The sequence below is a fragment of the Uranotaenia lowii genome, chromosome 2 (assembly GCF_029784155.1).
Source record: "Uranotaenia lowii strain MFRU-FL chromosome 2, ASM2978415v1, whole genome shotgun sequence".
Taxonomy (NCBI): Eukaryota; Metazoa; Arthropoda; class Insecta; order Diptera; family Culicidae; genus Uranotaenia; species Uranotaenia lowii.
In genome coordinates, this window is record NC_073692.1 from 400,568,376 (window position 1) to 400,584,835 (window position 16,460).

Genomic DNA, 16,460 nt, shown 5'->3' on the forward strand with positions numbered 1-16,460 from the left:
CGTTTCTCGAAGAATTTCCTGGCAATATTTCCTGTATCGGAATTCCCACCGGTGACCCTAGGCTCATCAATACATAAGTTCAGTTGTTCTTTGAGTATGTTTCGAAGACTTTGACGCCGTTAATTCACTTCTATATTGGTTTTCCTGACTCTCCAAGTGGGTTTGTCCATACAAAGACGATCTGTGATCTTCATGAACATTTCTAACGAATCTTGTTAGATCTGCACTTTCCTTAGCAAAAATGAGCCTAATAGGTCTGCACAAACTCACTGAGGATGGGCTATCGTTACTCCAGATAACGTTTTGTATCCCATTAGATTTATCTACGAGACGTAACGGAACAAGAGAAACCGCGAAAATGTGGGAATCGCTGTATTCACGCATGTCTCCTACATCATCTTCGTCAATGAATGATTGATTAAATCTATATTGAAATAATTTGAAGATCAAAAGATAAAGGATCGTTCAAAATAAATTTATACCTGCTGTGGTTTGAGCTATCATATGCTCCCCATTTTAAAATCAGTTGAAGCATTTTTTCCGGCAATGTAGAATAATATTGTAAATATTTCAACAACCTTTCCACTGTATGACCAACCAAATTAATTTGATTAATTAATTTCTTTTTCAATGTTAATTTCGAAAGCTTCGGATCCATTTTTAACCGAACTTCAACCACATCTTTTTCACTAGACCCCTTCAGCCAGTGAATGACTATAACTTTCCTTTGAACGTTCATCACGAATAATCGAAACTCTTGAACTGAAAACTGTGTGGTTTACTTGGGTTTGATCAAAATGATCACCGGAGGAGCCAAAACTGGCTTTCACAGTCAAAAGGACATAAGTGAATAATAACTCCTTCTAAGAAAAATACAATTCAAGACTTTCTTGTTGGGTAGTTAGTAATTCATTGTTTTCAGTTTATGGTTCTATACATTAATAATCAAGAATCCTCATTTTTTTTTTCATTTGTGCCCCTCTGGCTATGTTAGTCTTTCAAAATTTTTACAAAAGGTTATTAATAGGAAACTCTGCTTTTGTAGTGGTAAAAAATTTAGAATTATTGACTAAGGGTGCGAAAGCAAAGAAGAATTCCATGTCGCAGAGCAAAAGTGATATATTTTGTTATATGAAAAATGGCAATTTTGGTCAAGTTCAAATGTAAATAAAAAGCTTTAAACAAAAAACACCTCTCCAGTTTTTTGATATAATGTAGATTTTAACATGTTCTTTTAAACGAATCAAAGTTTGAATTTTTTGGTTTGCTCCATTTGAAGTTATGGCTCATACAAAATGGCCATTTTTTAACACAAAATTCATGATAACTGCGAATCAAAAGCAGATATTAGAAATCTGTTTGCTACAAAAGATGCGCATAATGATTTGCCAAATACTTGCCGAACACATGGTTTTGATAAGTTGATACCCAACAAAGTTATAACAAAAAAACTTGTTTTTGTAGGACCACCCTAACTTGTACACGAAAAATCATCATAAAACCCAAACGTTAATAGATAGACATTCAAAGTCTTCTACAAAGTTTCATCAATTATGTTGTTCTACATAATTGCTCAACATAATACAGCACTATCTCCTTACAGTAAAAAAATAATTTTCGTATCTAAGGAGTTTTATGAACCACCCTAAAAATGTTTCATTCAAAGGTAGCGCCTTGTGACATTGTACAACTTTGTCTTGGACATCAAATGTCTAAAACCTAAGGCAAGAGCGCAAATAATTGTTTCCCGCTAAATTTCATTTCTGGACCACTGTGCAATGGTTGAATTAAAAGGAATCTTTCGATTGCTTTGATTCAGTTGAATCATTCAACCAAGTAGGCTCACAATACAACAGAGCACCAAATATAGTTTGAAATATGAAGAACTGATTGGCATTATCAACTCAAAATCAATCGACTCAAAGAGTTGAAAAACTATTAACTATTCAACTCTTCTAGGAATCACTCGTTACATACATACAGGGTGTTCAATAAGTTCGATTACACTTTTTAACCAAATTGTGTTACCACGCCGTAGCATATACATCTAACTTTTTGTAAGATTAATTTTGTGCCATCATCAAACAAACTATTCCTAGTGTCGAAGAATTTATTTTAATTTAATGTTCGTTTTTTATCAGCCTTTCAGACCAAAAGTCTGGTACAAACGAAAAATCCAAATTATTGACCAAAATAAAAAGCTTGCAGGTCGACCTAATATTGGTCCAATTCTAATAATCATTGATGTTGTCGAGAATAAACAAGTACAGAATTCCTAAACTTGTCTCATATGAAATGTATATTTTTGTATTATGTGTGAAATGTCGAAAAAGTAGCTATATGTGCTAGCTGATATTCATCAAAAAGCCTATCAACGTGATGAAGGATAGAACTATTCCACATCATAAATAGACGAAAACCATTTAATATGTGCTTGTGTAACTTTGTTTTAAGTTTACGTTGGTTATTAATGGATTTTTTGCTAATTTTGCATGAAGTGTTTATTTTTATAGGCCATTTTACACAGAATAATACAGGTTTTTGGAAATTGTGGCTCAAAATTAAAAGTGCCTTGCCCTTCAAATATAACTTTCTTAGATTGGCTGGTTATATTTAACATGTTTTCGAGATAAACCAATGCAGGAAACCTATTTTGACTGTATATAAAAATCGTCATCACTTGTCATTTGGGTTAAAAAAAACATTCTGTTCAGTTGATTTTAAATTATCGTTATTTTGTTGATGATGAGAAAATGAGATGTACGCAAAAAGTAGATTGTTTCTCTTCATAACATTTTTGAAGTTCCCAAATAGAAATGTAAAGAATGTAAATTTTACATTGTAAAATCGAAATAAAGCGCTTTTAATGAAATCAAATGAATATATTAGAGGATCGCTGCACAACGCTGGACTATTTGTAACAAAATGATATTATTATTTGTATACGAATTTTTCCTGATGGCAATATAATGCTTTATTTAAGTCTCAAAATTTTTAAAAATAATATCAAAAGGGTACCAAAATAGGCCATTTATAGCAAAAATGATAGCTCAATTTGGCTCTGACTGCTCCCTTTAAAGCAAAATAGGCATCATCAAGGATTTATAGAATTTTAGAGAATATAACAGTCGGTGAGATCATATCTTGGTTTGGAATTTACTCTAATAGCAAAATTGGGCATCATTGAGGCAGCTTTCTGTTCATGGGACAGTACCCGATCAGAACAGCATTACAAAATTGTACCTCAAAATGAACTGAGTAATAATTATATCTTATCTAGCGATAATTTTGAACTTATTGGTTCCAAATTTCTTCCATCTGGCTTGTATCTTATATTGATTCACATAATCGACGTGGTAAAAAACTTGTTTTCTACTACCTACCTTTGGACTTAAGCGCTTGTATGCAAGGTTGCTTTATCTCTTGCTTTGCACTCAAACTTTCATGCAATATTTCAAACTTTGCACAACTCTGAAAAGTTTGGGTAGAACCAGGAGATTTGAACCTTGACCTACCGGTTGAGAGGCATTAGGCAGAGAGGAAAATTAGCACCGGATGATTCGATTATTGATGATTGTGAATAAAAATAAATTTAAGATCAAAAATTCTTTCTTGTGATTATTTGAAATTTCTAACAGGAACAACATTGATTCTAACATTGAACTCATTTTCAACGATGAAGAATTTGTTTCAAATTGTTATAAAATACTATAATCGTATCTTATTTTATATGCATATAACTTTCCATGAAACACGGACATCGAAATCAAAGGCCCAAACCGTACTTAAATTAGTTATGCTCAACAGATTCTTAAAATTGAATCTAACTTTTGGGAAACTAAAAATGAAGCATGATTTTAACAAATAGTGTGGGTTACTGAAATTCTTCATAAAATTTACTCGAAGCATTCATATCTTGATAAGTTATAATTTTGATAGGATTTGTTCTGCCCAATATCAAACTATGCTATCTGAACGAGATATAATCTTGATAAAAGCATATCAAAAACTGATATAATTTAGCAATGATCGTATAGAGTGAGATATTTTAACATCCTACGAGTACTGAATTATAACTCATTTAGATAGAAAAAAAATAAGTATCAAAATATCTCATCTTGATATAATTTTGTTTTTCTCTTTGATCGGGTGGGCACATCAAGTCAACGTGATGTCCGCCCGATCAGAAGAGCATATCAAAATAATAACTCAAACGTATCTCATCAAGATATTTATATCTGATTCAGTTATAATTAAGTACTTGAAATTTTCGATTTTATGTTTCTCTAATCTGAATTATATCTTATTCTGATTGACAGACTTGAATGGGGTTGAGCTCATTTTCAATGATAAAGATTTTTTTCGGATTGTTCTAAAATATAATGATTATATCTTATTTTGATATATGTACAACTTTTCATGAAACACGGACATCGAAATCAACCGTACTTTAACGAGTTTCGCTCAACAGATTCATAAAATTGAATCGAATATTTGGGAAACCAATAATGAAGCATGGTTTAAGCAAATAGTGTGGGTTACTGACATTTCACTAGAAAATTTTCTCGAAGCATTCATATCTTGATAAGTTATAATTTTGATAGAATTTGTTCTGCCCAATATCAAACTATGCTATCTAAACGAGATATAATCTGGATAGGAGCATATCAAACACTGATATAATTTAGCTATGATCGTATAGATTTTTTGATATAATTTTAGATATTTTAACATCCTACGAGTACTGAATTATAACTCATTCAGATAGAAAAACATCAGTATCAAAATATTTCATTATGATATTATTTTGTTTTTCCCTTCGGGTAGGTATCAAAATATCTCATTTTGATATAATTTTGTTTTTCCCTTCTGATCGGGTATAAATATTTTAACATCCTACGAGTACTAAATTATATCTCATTTTGGAGAAAAAAAAAAGTATCAATAAATCTCATCTTGGTATAATCACTGACCATGATCAGTGGTATAATTTTGGTTTTTCTTTTGCTTATCGGGTAAGGTGTGCAAATGATAGTGCTCTATCGAACGTTTTTGCTTTTTTTACAGAAAGGTTGAGCTTACGAGTTACGAGAATGTCTTCGTATTTGTTTGGAATTTTATTTTTTGTTTCTTTTTTTCTTCACGTTTTTGCGAAACTGGGGCAAATGATTTTAATCTTGAAAAAAATGGGTTCTTTTACAATTTTCACTGAAGCGGTCACCCTATCGCCATATAGAATAAATTGTTGTTGTCTCTTCTAGACAGTCTGCTTAAGTTTGGTACGCACTTCAGCTGAATTCTGGTAGCGGATCATTTTTTTATTTCCTTAACGCAACTACGCAGCACCACACACATGGTTGTATCACCAACAAAACATCTTGTTTCCATTAAATTTTTTCACATTACCCATTTACTCTCCCGCACACCACATCGTGATACTTTTATTTATATTTTTATTGCTTTCCTCCACATCGCGAAATTCTCGAATTAAAGAAGGAAAAAAAAGAAAAGGGTGATGCTTGGCATATTACACTACGTTTGTTCCATCAGAGTCCTCCCTTAAAGGATGGATCGAAAGATGCAAGATGCCCTTTTCCCTCGAGATGATGACACCGGTCCTGCTGGTCACAGACACTTAATTATAGAGCACTGTATCCTTCGGTTTTTGGAGATTCCACGGCTATTTTTAGAACTCTTGATGTTCTCATCACATTGACGTGTAGGTAAACTTTTCCGCAAAAGATCACGTCACATCACTCGCGATTCACATTAATTATTTATAATAAATAGCGCGATAGTGAGCATAGCACATTAACTCAACATCAGTCAGGTACTTCGTGGAGATATTTTTATCATCAAACTTAAAATCAAACACAACCGATATGTTGACCCGAGTTTCATCCAAGGTCTCGGCCCAAACAAAATTTATACAGTGCAAAGTGCACTCACGGAAGGAAAACAAAACAACAAACCCTCACAGCTACGCTAGCTAGTTGAAGCCACTAACTAAATCGGTTAGACGACAACACCCAACCCGGCCGATACCTAAATCACGGACGACGGACTACGAAAATTCAACTCGACCCTCACGTCCAACGTAAACGACAGCGAAAACTCAACTAATCAAGTGTTCCCCTGTTATGTTATGGGATATCTCTCCCTCGCTCATGCACGCGGACTGCTCCACCCATCGTTGCCACATAAAAATCAGTGGTTTCGGAATGCATAAAACTTTTAAACAAGATGAACCAATTGGAACATCAATTTAAAATCAAAACTTGTTGAGAAAATTTTTATTTAAAACTATGATTACTAGAACTTTTTTTAATAGTATACGTATAAAAAATTTTGATTTTATATTTTCCAAATTCTTACGGTTACTCGTTTATACTTAATGACAGCATTTTACAACAAATATATCACCCTGTCGTTAGAATTATGCTAGACCGATATTTACAGACCAACTTAATTCACTTGATTGACAAGATTTTCAGCAAATCGAGTATCATTTCGAAGCTATGTGGACTGCAGAATATGTTTTGTTTAATGAACATTTTGTATCTTAGAACAGCCTGTGAGGGGCCGTTCAGATACCACGTGGACAGAAAATTGAGTTTTTTTACCCCCTCCTCCCCCTCCGTGGACAAGCGTGGACATTTGGCTTACCCCTACCCCCCTCCCCAGATGTCCACGTGGACACATTTGAAAAAGTTTTTAGTTTAAATACCTATAATTTGACAGTTAGAAAACACCACTTTTTGCCTTTTTGTTATAGAAATGGCTGATTATGTGAAACCGAATAAGAATATCCTGTTATAAAAAAATTTAAAATTTTTAAATTTCTCAATTATCTTATTTATTACTTGCTTTCAAGTAGCTATTTATCGTGGAAAGGTATGCCATTTTAAGATTTTGATTTACACATCTTAATATTTATTCACCTTTGGAAAATATTTTGAAAGTAAGTATGTCCACGTGGACATGACCCAAACCCCTACCCCCCTCTCCGTGGACAAGCGTGGACATTTCCATACCCCCCTCCCCCCCCCCCCTAAGTTGTCCACGTGGTATGTGAACGGCCCCTGAGATGTTTGTGTACGTATGTACATTAAGACAAGAATATGATGGCATACATTCGGGGGTCTTAAACAATCAATAATCTTATGGCACGCGAGCATTATTTGAAATAGTACAGAGTGAAAAATTGCTGGTGGCTAAAAATCTTTCGAAATTTTCCAAAATCTGTAATTCATGGTTCAAGGAATATGAAAAAAAATCTGTATCATTACAGACCAATCTGAAAATGTGGCAACACAACACCAGCATCATCTCATTCGCATCATCAGCTGGCAGCTGGTGAGCGAAAAAAACAACTTCAACTTTCGCTCCTCTGCTGGCTGCTGGACTGCATGTGCATGGCAAAAGGGGGCAAAAGGTTTCTGTCGTCCATTTCATTCATTCCTCAGGGAAATAAGCAAGAATCGACATACGTTTGTTAATGTCAAGTCTGGTCGACGTCCCGATGGGAAATACACCCTACTATTCCCTACATGCAGTCGGGTCGCGTAGGGTGTGTCAGCTGATTTTTGTTCTTTTAATCGGACTAACCCAACTAAACAGGAGCATTGGTATATATTTAGATACTACGATGAAGTTAATTGTTAAATTGAAAATTATTGTTCAGTTATTTTAATACCATGGTTCGAAATTTACACATTATCCGAACAAGCGGATTAAGGAAAAAATATGTGAAATCACAATCGTTGTGTTTGCTTTGTCTTCATCAGTTTTGTGCGAGCCAAAGAAAGAACCATCTCATTATGCAAATTCAGCTGCAGCGTCGTACGAAGTCATATAAGAGAATTATGGCAAGTAATCCACAGTAAATATTTTGATTGAAAACCCATAAAATCTAACTCGTTATTTCGTCTTTCAGATTCTACCTGGTATTGCTAGGAGAGGTCAGTAGGTATTGGTTTAGGATTAAAGACGAATTTTTCCGTACTCAACGATTTTATTTTGTAGCGCATATCTATTCGCATCAATAAAAAAAAAACCATTTAAATTGCTAATCTTGAGGTTTTTATTTCCAAAACATTGAAACTATCATCTCCCGCTTACCTGAGTTGGAACAGAGTGATATTTTCACACATTTCTCGTTTTAAACGCTTTTTGCATAATGTGTGAAACGCACACATTTCGTTTCCTTAAGCGGTATTTCCCATTATTGTGCAGCGGTACCTTCACACATTTAATGTGTTGGTCTACTTATTTCCAAAATGTGTGAAATTTGACACACTAAAGTGTGAAATGATTTGTCAGTGTAGGGTGCGTCAGCTGATTTTTGTTCTTTTAATCGGACTAACCCAACTAAACAGGAGCATTGGTACACGCAGAGAAAACTTGGATTTTGATACAAAACAAAACTGACTTTGATTCAAAACATTCAGTTTTTTGAATCAAACTCCTGTTTTCTTTGAATCAATGAATTATCGTTCTGATTCAAATGAATAATATTTGAAAGAAAGAATTAATTTTTTGAACTGAATAATTTTGGACTTAGATTTTAAACCAATTCTTTGATTCAAAAGAAATTTGTTCAGTTGCACATTTCGTTAAAAACAAAGTAAATTTTCTTTCAACCAAAGAAAATTGTTTTCAACAGAAAGCAATAATTTCTTTAAATTAAAATTTTAAACTTAGAAGATATTTTGGATTGAGCAAGAACCGAATTTCGAATAAAGTTTGTCCGGTTGTGTTGAGAATCAAAACTAGTGAATCAGAGATAGCTTTAGGAGGATTCAGGATGAAGAATGGTAAGTGTGTGTTAATCAATTAATCAAAAAGTGAATGTTTAAGATTTTATATAAACTCTTGCATTACAGGACCACGGTAGATTCCGCCCCAAATCCAGCGGTCTGATTATCTTCGGCCCGATCTTCAGCGGTAATCACCAGTTGGATGACCAGTAAAGCTAGCAACCGGAGCTGCTTCCGGAAGTCTATTTAGCGGCCCAAGAAGTATGCCCTCAGGCCAAAATTAGGATCAAAATTATAGTGAACCAGTGTTAGTGTTAATTTTGTGAATAAAAATGAATTGAAAATGTAAATTCGTTCTTTTTATTATTCAAAATTCCTAATAGGAACTTCGGGAAAACAGAAAATATTTCTTCCAATTGGAATAAAAGGAAAATGGTTCAATGAACCAATCTTTTTAAATCTAAATCTAAATTACATTGTAGCAAACGAGAACAACTTTGCATCAAATGAAACTGTTTTTTGTTTCAAAGCATTAATATTTTGATTCAAAGATTTTTCAAAAGAAAAATTCTTTGAAACAAAGGAAAATGCCTTTGAATCAAAGGAATTTTTATTTATCCCAAAATCAAAGGAAAAAATCCTTTGTTTTTGCAGCACTTTCCTTTGAAATAAAAAATCTTTTCGCTGCGTGTATATATTTAGATACTACTCAAAACGTCAGTGCAATTATTAAAAGCGAGTAGAGTAGAACGAGGACTTTCAGACTAGCGAAATGAAAACGCGTCCGCACGTGTTGGAGTACAAAATCAAAGAGAACTTTATTACGTCAGAATATATAGTGGTATAATGTATTAGCTGTCAGAGTGGTATAACAAAACTAGGGGTGATCAGTTGGATGAATACTACACTTTAATACCCCCCTTCAAGCTGATAACCCTAGCAGACTTCTCAACTTCTCGAACTGTGGTTTCCTCTTGGTCTTTTCCGGGGCAGACCATAAACGACACTTTTACCTCTGTCGGGAACCGGTTTCAATCCCATGGGCCAGCCCACGTCTGCTGGTAGTCCTGGTATTTTCGGTCCAGAGCGTTGCCTGTTCTTGATGAGCGAGTCCATCTCATCGATGAAAGCAGCTTCCCAGTTAGGCCAGACGCCACGCTTGCGTAGTTCGCTCACGCTGCTCGGTATTCCCTCCACGAAACTCTCTGCACACAAGGTTATTTCGCAAGTTTCGTAACAATCAAACCATACCGGCAGCCGACGTTTTCTTTCACTTCGCCGCAATTGCCGATCATCGATCGGGTCAGCGTCGGAATCCGCATTCTCAGAAACATCTTCATCACTATTCGCAGGAACCACTTCATTTTTATCACTTTCACTTATGTCCAGTTCAACTTGCTTCGGAACACTTATTTGCACCTCTGGTGCCACTTCGCTCGAAGCTTTCTCATTGAAAACTATGTCTCTTCCAGTCACTATTTTATTGTTCACTTCGTCCCAAAGTCGGTAGCCATTCACTGTGTACCCCACATGTCGCAATTTCCGACATTTCGAGTCCAACTTCGACCGCAACTCTTTCGGAATGTGCAAGTAAGCAGCACTTCCGAATACACGTAGCTTTTCAACGTTCGGTCGACGACCCGTCCACAACTCGTAGGGAGTTTTACGCACATCCACAGCCGACGTAGGGCACCGATTTGTAAGGTATGTGGCGGAATAAACGGCTTCTCCCCACATTTCTTTACCGAACGAACTATCCGCTAACAAAGCTCGCGCGCGTTCCATCAGCGTACGATTTAACCGTTCAGCCACACCATTGAGTTGAGGAGTGTAGGGCACTGTCAACTCCATACGTATACCTCTTTCGCGACACAACACACGCATCTCCGTATTCACGTATTCTTTTCCGTTGTCTGTACGAAGCCGAGCTATCTTCGTACCAAAGTGGACAGTAACGAGTGCCTCATACTCACGGAAACGGGCAACAACTTCGTCTTTCGAAGCCAACAGGAAAACGATCGTAAAATGGGAGTAATCGTCTACGAACGAAACATAGTACCTGTTTCCATCCCATGTCTTCGGCGTTATTGGCCCACACACATCACTATTTATGCACCAATTCTAGCGGTCGCGACGAACGTCTTTGTTCAACACACGGATATGGGAGTTTCGTTATTTTACCCGAGAGGCACGGTTCGCAAATCACCGTCTCTTTTTCTAATTCCGACAGCGATAATCCATCGACCATTTCGTGTCTCATCAGCTCACGAAGCCCATCACAACTAACGTGCCCGAATCGTCGGTGCCATAAAATAGCATTGCGAGATACTTTACCGGTAAACATAGCTGTTCCCATCTCGCTCTTCTTGCAGAAAATGTCCAACTCGAACAATTTTCCTGTCAAACGGCCTTCAGCGACGACACTACCGTTCGCACTTATTTCGGCTTTCTCTCCCGAAAAGCACACTTTGAAACCGGACTTCGTCACGCGTTTCACCGAGAACAAATTACAGTGCAGTTCTGGGATGAAGAGCACATTTTTCGCTTCACACTTTCTCACTTTTTCGCCGACAATCGTATACAGCATTACGTCACCAATGTATTTCGCACACACACGTTGACCATTTGCAACGACTATCTCAACGGGTGGCTCAAGTGCACGCATACACGAAAAATAGCTCGAATCACACAGCATGTGATCTGTGGCGCCCGAGTCGATAAACCATCCGACTCGCACCAACTCTCCCTCAACCGACACGAAAGCAACTTCAGGCTTTTCTTCCTGCACGCCAACATTTGCTTTCTGGTTCTTCACAAAATTCTTCATGTTCGGGTTGTTGCGGAAATTCGATTTCTCCTTCGCACTTCGGGGACAATCGTTCTTCTTGTGGCCCACACAACCACACCCAAAGCACTTCAACTTTTTCTTCGTGTGTTTGCCCGCCATCGCAACCCCTTCACCCGAACTTCCTCCCGTCGCATCAGCGTTACGCTTCTTCAGATCGACATCCAAAAGGCGCTTTCGAACAAAATCCATAGTGACACCTCCTGGCAGGGTTTCAATGGCCGTCACAACCGAATCAAACGATGACGGTAATGTCAGTAGCAAATGACATACTGCATCCGACTCTTCCACGGTTGCACCACTACCCTTTAACTCGCGCACTAATTTGTCAAAACGCATCAGATGGTCCGACATCGATTCACCTGAGCCCTCCACATAACGCAATTTCAATAATTGCTTCCGCAGAAACAATTGTCCAGCGACGCCAGAACGTTCAAAAACGTTCTTCAGAGTGTCCCAAATCTCTTTAGGTGTTTGGCACTCTTTTACCAACTCCAACTGACTGTCGTCAATCGCTTGCACGATCAAAGATTTACACTTCTTTTCGCGCACTTTCCGTTCACCGATCCGACGCTCTTTCGAAGCCCGCGCGGCGGCACTATCGTCTTCCGCCAATCGCAAATCCGGAATATCGACCACTTCTTGCTGGATACAATCTAACAAGTCGTGCATGTCCAAAAACGTTTCCACTCGAAATTTCCAATTATGGAAACCACTTCCGTTAAACGCGGTAATCTTCGCTTTTTCCTCCATGCCTGGGCCCATAACCTCAAAACGTCAGTGCAATTATTAAAAGCGAGTAGAGTAGAACGAGGACTTTCAGACGAGCGAAATGAAAACGCGTCCGCACGTGTTGGAGTACAAAATCAAAGAGAACTTTATTACGTCAGAATATATAGTGGTATAATGTATTAGCTGTCAGAGTGGTATAACAAAACTAGGGGTGATCAGTTGGATGAATACTACACTTTAATAACTACGATGAAGTTAATTGTTAAATTGAAAATTATTGTTCAGTTATTTTAATACCATGGTTTTTGGTATTCGGGATCCACTTTAAAAATCGTTATTGTGCCACATGTCGTTTGATTTCCATTTGATTGTAGCTTCAAGCAATATTCAATCCAAATTGGGTTGGTTCAGAAGAAATGTGTGGAAAACAGGTTTTAAAAACTTCAAAATTTCAATAAACCAAAACCCGACCGATTTTAGTCCGATTTTCCGGCCTGGGATGGGACTTGGTTTTTTTTTCAATCCTTAAACCAAGGTGTGTATATATCCAGTGTATCTAATGACCTTTAGTGGTATGAATAAGGTTTAGCAATTGCTTCGGTAGCTTTTACTTAGCTCGAAATCAATCGAAGCAAAAGTCCAAAGCATTTGCTTAGTTTGGTATGAATAAACATTTGCTTAGCGGATGTGTACTAAAGTCTTAGAACATAGCTTTTGCTTTGAAAAATAGAGCTATCCAACCAGCAGAATCTGAAGTTTTCTAAAGTAAAATGAAAGAAAACGATCAGAAAATTGAAAAGTACGGCTAAAGTAGCCTTGAAGTCGACGAAGCGGGTGGTGCGTGTAAGAACGACCGAATTTTTTTGTTAATGCGTGTTCGTATGTTGATGTTTAAAGAAAAATGAATACATATTCGAATATTGTCAAACAAAAAATGGCCTTTAATGGACTTTAATATTTATCATAAGCTCTCCCACATGTATTCGGATCGGGATAATCCGATGTATAAAAAAAAATTGGCAATAAGCGCGCATTTTAATTTAGATTTTTTTTTAATCTTAGGATTATAAAAAATTATAAAAAAAAATGAGAGATCTGTATTATGTTTTAAATTATTACAATTTATTTCTAACTTTGAGCCATTGGGACTTCTTCCACTATTATAGCCGGTTTTTTTTTTAATTTGAAATATTTACTAATTGATTTGTTTATTGTCATCTTAGACGAATGATTTTATACAACGACAGGAATATGAAAAAAGTTGGGTTATCACTTAGACTTTTCTTTATCCATGTTGAAAATACCTTTTTGAATTGTTTTGAAGTGAAATATTGCTAATTTGATAAGTTCATGACGTTATTAAAGAATTTTTTATTGGAAAAGTCTGCTACCGAGCATGCTTAGAAAATAAAGCAATTGCTATGAGATTTGTCGAGCAATTGCTTCAGATTCGAGCTTTATTCATACCAACTAGCTTGTTCTAAAAGTAAAAGCTCCTGACTGAGAAAACAGCTGTCAAGAAAAACTTTATTCATAACAACCGAAGCAATTGCTTTAAGCGACTGCTCGACTGCTCGATTCAGTTTAGCAAAAGCAATCACTAAGTTTTTTTCATACCACCCCTTGTCTTAAACTGAGTTTTGAGTTAAATTTGTTGACCGTGCAGCTACACGAAAAATTTCGCCGCACCCAGGGATGCCAGATTGTTTTGCTTAAAAGGGAGAATGATGATAAAATCAGCATTTTTCAGGACACTACAAATTCTGTTAAATTGCCTAAATGATGGTGAAATACAATACAGAAGCCTTAATTTACACGCAGAAACATTTATTGTAATATTAATCAAATTTGGGCCGAAAATAATAAAAATTTTGGTTGGGAAAAAGCAGAAATATATTTTTGTCTATATCGATAAAAACCGCTACTTGGAATTAAACTTATCGTTTATGTTAAGGTAATATAGGCCCTTTTTGAAAATGAACCATATTTATTTTCATAATAATAAAAAAATTTTGGGTAAAATTGAAAAAATGAGATTTGAAAGAAAATTTATTTTCGTTATTCCAAAGGTCCAATTTTTTTGGGGTTTTAAAAATTAAAGTATGATTAGTAATTATTCAGATTCTGCTGTATTAATATACAACTTTTTTTTCAATGTTTCTTTATTTATTCACTCATGAAACGGGGTATCACTACCAACCATTGGCCTCAAGCTCCAGCGGCGATGCTGCTGGTGGCAAAGGCCAACTCTGGAAGAACCTATTGACACAGAGAACTATTGATGACCGTTCCTGCGGGATTGACGGAATTTCGGCCCTATGGAATTGGAGTTCGAGGTCTGATGAATCTATTCCGCCCATCGATCTGTGAAAAATAAATGATTTTCATGAATATTTAACTAAACTTTCTCGCGATTTTGGATTATAAAATAAGCTTACCTTTCATGAAACCAATATGCAGATAAAAAGATCCGTTCAGGACCGGATCTAGATTCTTCCTGCGGCTCTGAAAGCAAGACTGTGTTCCGGGATGCACCCTCCGGGAGCACGTACCCTTTCGTGCCCGCAATGTTCCCGGTTCCGAGGTTTCCTGCAAATAAAAAAAAGCTAAAAAGATTAAAAAATAAAACTAAAGTTTCGAAATCTACCGGTGTCTGGTCCAGCCAAAACGGTTTATGAGGTCTAGCCCTACGTCGGGCCATTCTGTTGTTGTTTAGTTCGGTACGTTCGGTGGAAAATTTTGATATTTTTTTTTCTTTTTTTCACTTATCGTTTTCAAGTTGCACGTCGAATGAAATAAACCGAATTTTGGATGCAAATTAAATCAAATTTTATTTTTTTTTTTTAACAATTCTTTATTTGAAACGGCTCATACCTTTAGGCTTTAAGGAGCCAAAATCGATTTTGTTGTTTACAATTGTTTTCTTAACTTAACACTTTGTGAGAGGAGAAAGGAAGATAGAAAGGGAAATATGAAAATAAAAAAAGAAATTATAGACGAAGATCGATAGCTTTTAGAAAAAGGTAGATTTCGAACATGTAGTCCAAATCTAGCACAGCTAGTACATCTCTAACTGGAACATTAGGTGGTTTTCCTCGGGCCCTAAGGGAGTCTATTAAATTCGTTCTGGCGACAAGATGGACCTCACACGACCAAACAATATGCTCGATGTCATGGTAACCTTGGCCGCAACTACACAAATTGCTGCCAGCAATGTCAAAACGATAGAGTACCGCGTCTAAGGAACAATGATTGGACATGAGACGGGAAAATATACGAATAAAATCCCGACTCAAGTTCAATCTATTGAACCATGGTTTAAGGCTTACCTTTGGGATAATCGAGTGGAGCCACCGACCCTTGTCATCCTTGTCCCATTTGCGCTGCCAGTTGACAAGAGAGTTCCCTCGTACCAAGAAGTAGAATTCGTTGAAGACGATTTCACGTGGATACGTGTCGCCTTCCGTCGCCCCCACCTTTGCCAGAGAGTCTGCCTTCTCATTGCCCACTATCGAGCAATGCGAGGGAACCCAAACAAAGGTAATGGAAAAGCGACGTCTTGTTAAAGCACTCAAAATATCCCGTATCTTCTCTAGGAAGAACGGCGAGTGCTTTCCCGGTCGTATTGAGCGTATTGCGTCAACTGAGCTTAGGCTATCCGTTACAATGTAGTAGTGCCCAACAGGCCGTGAGGCGATGCTGTCCAAGGCCCAGTGAATAGCAGCTAACTCTGCTATATATACAGAGCATGGTGACTGGAGGTTATAAGAGGCGCTAGTTGTTTCGTTGAAAACTCCAAATCCCGTTGATTCCTCAACTAGAGACCCATCGGTAAAGTACATTTTGTCAGCATCGACGTGTCTATATTTAGCTTCGAAAATTCTTGGAATCTGAAGTGGGCGATGCGAATCCGGGATTCCACGAATTTCCTGCTGCATAGACAAATCAAACTGGACAGAAGAATTATCGTAGTCTGGGATGAAAACACGAGTTGAAGAGTACGAAGAAGGGTTTACCGGCATTGACATGAGGACATGGTATATAGACATAAATCTGGTATGAAGATTTTGCTCTAGTAACCTTTCAAAATTAACGATCACCAATGGGTTCATGACCTCACACCT

General features: G+C 36.8%; 1 protein-coding gene and 1 long non-coding RNA gene across 7 annotated transcripts in view; both read right to left on the bottom strand.

The window, feature by feature from the left end:
- The window catches only part of LOC129744370 (phosphatidylinositol 4,5-bisphosphate 5-phosphatase A), a 62,488-nt gene extending 56,374 nt beyond the window's left edge, over positions 1 to 6,114 (bottom strand). For 2 of the 6 annotated variants that reach the window (XM_055736858.1, XM_055736857.1), the window contains exon 1: positions 5,973 to 6,109. The gene's annotated coding sequence lies outside the window, so the exon portion shown is untranslated. Of the gene's footprint in view, positions 1 to 5,531; positions 5,853 to 5,972 lie in introns of those variants that run through there. The other 4 variants (XM_055736863.1, XM_055736861.1, XM_055736860.1 and 1 more) reach the window with 4 other exon arrangements.
- An 8,359-nt stretch (positions 6,115 to 14,473) lies between these two features.
- Positions 14,474 to 15,104, bottom strand: LOC129740992 (uncharacterized). Its single transcript, XR_008736409.1, has 3 exons — positions 14,984 to 15,104; positions 14,775 to 14,925; positions 14,474 to 14,700 (listed from the first exon to the last, which is right to left on the bottom strand). It is a non-coding gene; the product is annotated as an uncharacterized LOC129740992 (long non-coding RNA).
- Positions 15,105 to 16,460: the final 1,356 nt, after the last annotated feature.